Consider the following 7,272-nt stretch of genomic DNA (forward strand, 5'->3'; position numbering starts at 1 on the left):
CCTGAGCCCCCAGTACTGTGCCATCCTGACAAGGCTAGAGAGAGAGAGGGCCGAGTGGGAGTCCCAGGCTGTGTGGGAAGAGGGCCCAGTGCAGGGGCCAGGCGACCAGACTCTGCCCCACACGCTGTTACCACAGAGAAAATAGATTAAAATGAACGCCGCTGGGCCGCCTCCAAGAGAAACTGAAGTCCCAAGGCAGGGGACCTGCCTGCAGCCCGGGCAGCCAGCAGAATGGCCGAGAGTCAAACGGGGCTGAGTGCCCTTTACTTGGTGGGCACGGCGGGGGTCTGGGCTGCTGGCGTGTGTATGTGCTTCATCAGCCGGGGCTGTTTTCCCAGCACCAGCTGGCGCAGCGACGTCTTTCTCTCCGACTTCCTGAGGCTTCCCTGAGTCACTGCCCAGCACTAGGGCTGGCAACACCCTGCCCTAGCTCCCATCCACCCTTCCTTGGCAAGAGGAACAGGAAGAAACCTGTGGAGGTCTGATGCCCCATCCCAGGTGCAGCTCCACGATCATCTCCCGCCCCCCCCCAACACCCCGAGCCCAGGATGTGGCAACCCGAGCGCCTCCTCCTCGCCTGGATGCCTGCCTCATTCCGGGAAGCAGGGCCGAGAGAGTGTCCCTGCTCTCGGATATTTATCCTTGGCTGGTCTCCCCTCCTGCCTCCCCAAAGGCCAGGCAGGGCCCCACTCAGCAGGCCGGTGAGGAGTTGGCAAGAAGCGGAGTCCCCAGCCCAGCCTGGCCTCCCGTTTGGTATTTTTGCAGCTGGAGACTATTAGTTGTAAGCAAAAATCCTTTGTTATCCAACCTCCCTTCACCACATTATTTTCCTCTCTCCTGAAGTTCAGATTCCTCTGCCTGTGTCCACACACACACACACACACACACACACACACACACACACAGCAGACATACACACGGCTACCACTCCAAGGCCAGCAATAGAGAGATGGGCTTGAATTGAGATGAGGAACCTTCCCTTCCCTTCAGGGCTTCCCCGGTGTCTGAGTTACTCCCCTCTGTCTCATGGACTGGGGTGCAGGTAGTCTTGGACTTCAGCCCAAAAGACTTGAGTATTTTGGCTCCACAAACCCAAAGGGTGGCTGGGTAGCTGGTGGCTAAGACCGCAGCCTTCTAAGGGCCGACCAGCCACAGAGCACCCTCTGATGGGGTTCTGGCCCAAGGTTCCAAATCCCAGGAACTGGAGAACCTCAGAGAAACCCAAGGGGAGCAAAGGATGCTGTGCTGTGGGAGGAGTCTGTGGGTAGCCTTGGGGCCTGCAAGCTGGAGATTCCAGCAGAGAGTGAGGCTAGGAAGCGGGAAGGGGTTGCGGGGTGGAAGCAGAGACCACAGTCCGCCTGTGATGTCGCAAAGGACTTTCAGTTCCAGGCCCCAGAATAGACCTGGTGTGTGTGTCCGTGCTGACTCTCCTGCACCCCCACCCCACAGCTCAGCACTCTACTCCCCTCAACTTCTCCATTGCTCACAGTGGGCAAGAGGCATCCCCCCAATAGCAGCTGCTTTCCCCAAAACACAGGCCCCCACCCCATTCTCGAACAGACTCTAGCTTGGGGCCAGCAGATGGCGTGGTGGTTAAGAGTGTTGGACTCCCATATGGCCGACCACAGTTTGAGTCCTGGACCTGGTGGCTTGATTTCTCACTTTCTCTCTCTCTCTTTCTCTGTCCCTCTCAGGTCAAATTAAAATAAATAAAGTTAAATAAAATAATTCTTTAAAAGAAAAGACCCTAGCTTTAGCTGCAGGATTCCAGTCACTCTAAGATAAAGAAATCTAGGAGGCACAAAGAAGGCTTTTACGTTCTGAGAAAATGTCCCCCAAAACATCCACACACTGAAGACTCTAGGATACCTCCAGGTCCCTGGCTAGGGAAGGAGAACCCCATTTCCATCTGGACCACATTCCTGGGAACACACTGGAATCTGGCCCTTATCCTAGGAACCTCCTACCTCTCCTCCCCTCACTGCTCTGCTTTGGGCCCCGCTGGGCCCTAGATGCTAACGGTCTGAGACTGCATTCTAGTCTCGCCACTTTCCAATGGTGAGACTGTGGGCAAGTTACTTCAAAAGTGTTTGAGACTCAGTTTCCTCATCTGCCAAATGGATGATGCATTAACTGGATTGAGCACAGACCTGGCATATAATCAACTATTGTTCATACCACTGACCTATCCACCCCAAACCAGAGCCCTGAGGCCTCAGACTGAAGGTGGGCCTTCCTGGTGGGCAGTCTGAGCTCACAGCAAATGTTCTCCAAGACTCTGCTCAGGCTCACAAAATGAAGCCCTCCCTGTTAACAGACTCCATGGGCCTCAGGAGCTTCTTTTCTCACGCCTGTCCTTCTGACTACAAGTATTGTGGGGGCAGGTGCTGCCTTTCTCTCTGTCCCCGGCGCCTGACACACACATATTGATTTGTTTAACAAATAGTTATTGAATGCGGAGTCCTAACTGTTGCCCCAGAACTGCGACATTGCTCTTCCCTTCCTGTGACTGCCTGATCCTCTTCTGTGGCCTTGAGATGCCCCAGGACTGTGGAGGGGGTGAACTGTCTGGCAGTTCCACTCAGAGACCTTCCCAGAGGGCTGGGAGGGTTAACCGAGTGGGAGAGAAGGGCAGAAGCTTTCCTAAATGCAGCACCGTGTGCTTCTCTGTCTCCTGTGGGTCCTGACTTCAGCTTTTCCTTGTCCCACCGGCAAGTCCAGGGCTCAGTCACGTTGTGGCAGCTCTTCCCCTGGTCTTCCTTTCTGCCCCTGCTCATACTTCCAGCTTGGGGTTTAGGCCCTGCTTCCTTCCCTTGCCTGGCTCAGTCTCTAAGAGACGCTTTGGCCTGGATCCGGGGATGAGATGCCCAGCCTCTTCCCAGTCCATCTCAGGGTTGTCCCGCTATTGGGAAAGCCTTACTGGACTCGAAAGCATGTCCCTCTTGCTTAAGTTACTTCCTTTGGCTTCAAAACAGGGAGGAGGTACTGGGAGCAGGCTGGTTGGAGAGGCAACTTCAAAGAGACAGCGGAGGAGGAGAGGACAGGGCTGGATCTGGGCTGGGAGACGTAGAGCTGGCCCAGGCCTAGAGGGGAGGGGCCAGAAAGGGTTGTTAAATGATTAGGAAACTCAAACGGGAACAGGAAGCCAAAGTGCCAGGATGCAGGGCCCAAAGCCAGAGAGCAGGGTGGCCAGAACAACCCCTAAATGTTCTGACCCACAAGGTGTCAAAGACCAAGGAAGGGGGTAGGTGACTTTGACGTGTTCAGAGCAGCCGTGCTCTGTGGGCATGGAGGGGAAGCTGAGAGCCTGGGGTGTCCACTGCAGGGGAGACAGCGCCCTTTGCAGCCAGGGAAGTCAGTTCACCCCAGGCTCAGAGGGGCTGCTGCCTGCCTACTCGCTACCTCCCCTCTAGACAAATCACTACCCCATTTCCTGTTGTGATTTTTAAAACACACAGAAAAAAAACGAAAGGGGGAGGGAAAAGTGAAGTTGGCCAGCTGGACTTGGGGACCCATTTCGCAACCTTGCCGCCTGCAGCCTAAGGGGCCTGCTTTGGACCTCCCCGCCCACCGGGCACGAGGGAAACCTGAGGAGCCCTGAGGCCCCTCCACACCATCCACTGACACACAGTCCCAAACCGCAGCAAACCTTAAGTCCTTCAAGGCCTCTATTTGCAGCCCCAGAAACTTCCCTCACTTACAAACCTTCCCGGCCCCACTCCTGCAGTCTGTCTCATGAAAGCGCCCCAAGGCTGTGAGGACAGGTCAGAGGAGCTCAGTGAGGAAATGCTGGGCTGGGGCGAGTAGACTTGACCTGCTAGCTCTGACTGGGGCAGCCCTGCAGGAGGCTGGTGGAGAGGAGGTTCTCTGAGAGGGTGGCCAGAGGTGGGGTTAAGATAGGTAGGGCAGGTCCTAGCTCTGGTTCTATCAGGTCTTTTGGCCCCCTGGGCCTCAATTTCTAGAATTTAGTCTTGTGTGTATCATTTTCAAAACGCTTGCCCTGTTTATGTACAGCATGAACGTAATTACTATTTCTTTTCTTTTCAGAGAGACTTTTGCAATAGGGCACTTGTGCTCACTGGAAAGACAGAGGCAGAGCGACAGAAAGCGAGAAATCACCTCCCCCCAAAAGAGGGATGGCCATGCTGCAGTCTCTTCTCCATTCTCTTCTCAGGATCTTGGGCACACATGCACACGCGCCTGGCGTGAATTTCAAGCCACCGGGTCCAGCACGCGAACCATGGTCAACTACCTGGCAGTCAAGTGACGTAACTATGACGCCATCTGTGGTTCCCTATTATTTACTGACTATTTCTTTAAATAAATTCATTTTTTCTTACATTGTCACATCCTGAACAACCTATGAAATCATGGATTCTTTTCTTAAAGAATTATTTACTTTATTTATTATTATTTTTTAACTTGACCAGATAGAGCCAGAGTCAGAGAGACAGAGAAAGCAAGAAAGCAAGTCACCAGGTCCAGGACTTGAACCGCTATCAGCCATGTGGGAGTCCAGTGCCTTAACCACCACACCACCTGCCGTTCCTCATAGATTCTTTTTTTTTTTTTTTGGAGAGGTTTTTGCTATAGGGCATGTACGCTCACCAGAAAGACAGAGAGAGACAGAGACAGAAAGCGAGACATCACCCCCAGAGGGGATGGCTACACCACAATCCCTTCTCCTCCATTCTCCTCTTGGGATCTTGGGCACGCACGCACATGAACCCAGTGTGAGTTTAAGCCACTAGGTCCGGGACTTGAACTGCGGTCGATTACGTGGGAGTCCAGCTACATAGCCATTACACTAACTGCTGGTCCCTCTCATAGATTCTTTTTTGAAGTTGATTTATTTATTCCGAGAGAGAGAGAGAGAAACAGACATCCCCAGTAGGGTCTTCATGCTGCAGTCCAGCCGTAGCCTCAGCTAGCCTGGATTATAGGAACACACACGCATGCCTGACATGTACAAGAAGACCCGGGGGGCAAACCCAGGACCCTCCCCTGTGGGTCTGCACTACTGCTGTGCCGCTGCAGCCAGCTCCTGAGGTCGTAGATGTGATGTGCTTGTTATAAGAGTTTCCTAGTGGGTGTCAAATAAAAGCATAACTATGGGTTGGGGCTGTAGTGCAGCAGTTAAGCTCTGGAATCCTGACCCCAGTGGCTTGAAAAACATACTAGACGCATGTGCGTGTGTGCCCCAAATTTTGAGAGGATGGATAAATGCAGGAAAAACAATGGCATGACTGTGCCCCACTGAAGGGTTCTCTCTCTCTCTGGTAAGTGCACATGCCCTTTGGCAATATAAGTAAATGAATGATTGAATAAATAAAACACAAGTAAAGCAAAACAAAAAAATGTATTCATGTACCACCAAAACCCAAGGTGTAGCCACCTTGTTTAAGGCAGTGCTGAAAACCACAGGGCTGGTCTGGGCGCTTGCTAAGGGTCTCTTCATCCTACTCTCGCCATCAAGCTCTCCGGTCATGGAACTGGAGTCTCATTGGGACAGTGCCTGATGGGCCTGGGGGATAATCCAGGTGGGAGAGGAAGAGATGACCACACCAATCCAGAACAATGAAAGGTGTGGGCAGAGGATGGAGCCCTGGGGGCCCTGAGGGTGCCCCAACCCCCAGGGAGGGGATGGAAGAGCATAATAAGCACCCCACCCCCACCCCCAGGCCTATGGCTCTAGGACTCAGAGCAGGTCTGGCTCACACGCCCTAGGACCCATGTGAACAGGCTCACTTCCTGGCCTCCTTCCTTCTTTCTATTCTATTTCTGTTTCCAGAGTTTTCTCTGGAGCAAGCTCCCCTTCCCACACCAGCAGGCTGGCCTCCCTCTTCTTCTACACCTCTCAAGGGTCAGACTCCTCCCTCTGTGCCCACTCCTCCTCCAGGGGGCCTGGCCCCAGGGGTCCAGCAGAGGTCACAGTCACAGCAAAGAATGGGAAGATTGCAGGGAGGCAGAGCCAGAGGGCAGGGAGAAAACAGGAGAAAGCAGCAGCCTTACTTCATCCTCCCTGGGGAGCTAATTATAGGCCACCAGCCCACTGCACAGGTGAGTGCCTGGCCGGCCACCCCACGCTCAGTCAGCCTCTGCTGGGGAGGGGGATGAGCTGGGGGTGGGGAGGAGACACTTCCGACATCCTCAGTTCAGGGCCCATAATTAGTTTGTGGGATGAGAGCAAAACAACCATCCTTAGGGTGAAAGCCAGACATTCAGGCGGCAGGGGTGTGGGACAGGGCAGGGCAGGAAGAAAGGGACAGGAGCTGGGGCAAGAGGAAGCCACTCATTCTCCCCACTAGCATTTCCCCCCAGCACCCTGGTCTCCTCCAGCCTCCTGGACTCTGCCCCAGAGGGGCCCAATCAGCCTAGCAGACTGGGAGACAAGGCAAATCTGTTTGCCCAGGGAGGGATATCTGCCCGAGGTTACTTCCTGCTTCTCCGGGGAAGTCAGGAGAGGAGAACAGGCCAGAGCAGAAGCTGAAAAGGTTCCTATCAAGGCACCCACAGGCACCTAATCACAGCCATGGTCTGGCCCTGAGGTAGGGCTGGGTAGGGAGGCAGCTTCCCAGACGGGCCTGCTGGGTAGGGTAGTAGACAAGGAACAGGGGAAGGCAACTGTCTCATGAGATCTTGCCCTAGGCCCACCTGTAGACCACAGGTTTCCAGAGCTGCCCACCCCGCAAGAGCTCAGACGACCAGGCTGGGCAGCCCCAGCACAGCACCCTGAGGACACAGGTCTGATCACCAGTGCACTTTGGATATCAACAACCCAAGGACACCAAGGGAGATGCTGAGCAGTTGGAGGTTGAGATGCGGGTCACACAATGAGGCCACAGACAGTGAGGGTCTCAGAGAAGCTCCCAGCTCTCGTCCATCTCTGGGATACCCCTTTCTCTCTTCCAGAACGAATCCTTGGTAACTTCCTGGGGTCTTTGCTTTCTGTAGGGATCATCAGAGACACTTAAAGATCTAGAGAGGCCCAGAGTTCCCAGAACTCAGTCTCAGGTGTGTGCTGCCCTTTATTTAACCACTGGCTTTCACACCCATTTGTCTGAGCTGTACAGGCATGTTTAGACCCATTATGCGGATGAAGAAACCAAGGGACAAGGAATTCTGGTTATTCAAGGTCAAAGACGAAGATGCCATCCCCCCGGGTCACAGTGACTATAGGCCAGACTGTTTCACTCAGCCCTGTGGCGCATTTTGTGGAACTGTGACGATGCCAAGGGTTGGTGCCAAGTCTCGCATCTGAGATGAGCAGGA

The 7,272-nt window shown here is 54.0% G+C and overlaps 1 protein-coding gene across 1 annotated transcript in view; it reads right to left on the reverse strand.

The window, feature by feature from the left end:
- The window catches only part of LRP1 (LDL receptor related protein 1), a 94,583-nt gene that overhangs the window by 68,600 nt on the left and 18,711 nt on the right, over positions 1-7,272 (reverse strand).

This window comes from Tupaia chinensis, unplaced genomic scaffold (assembly GCF_000334495.1).
Source record: "Tupaia chinensis unplaced genomic scaffold, TupChi_1.0 Scaffold150006_1, whole genome shotgun sequence".
NCBI classification, from domain to species: Eukaryota; Metazoa; Chordata; class Mammalia; order Scandentia; family Tupaiidae; genus Tupaia; species Tupaia belangeri.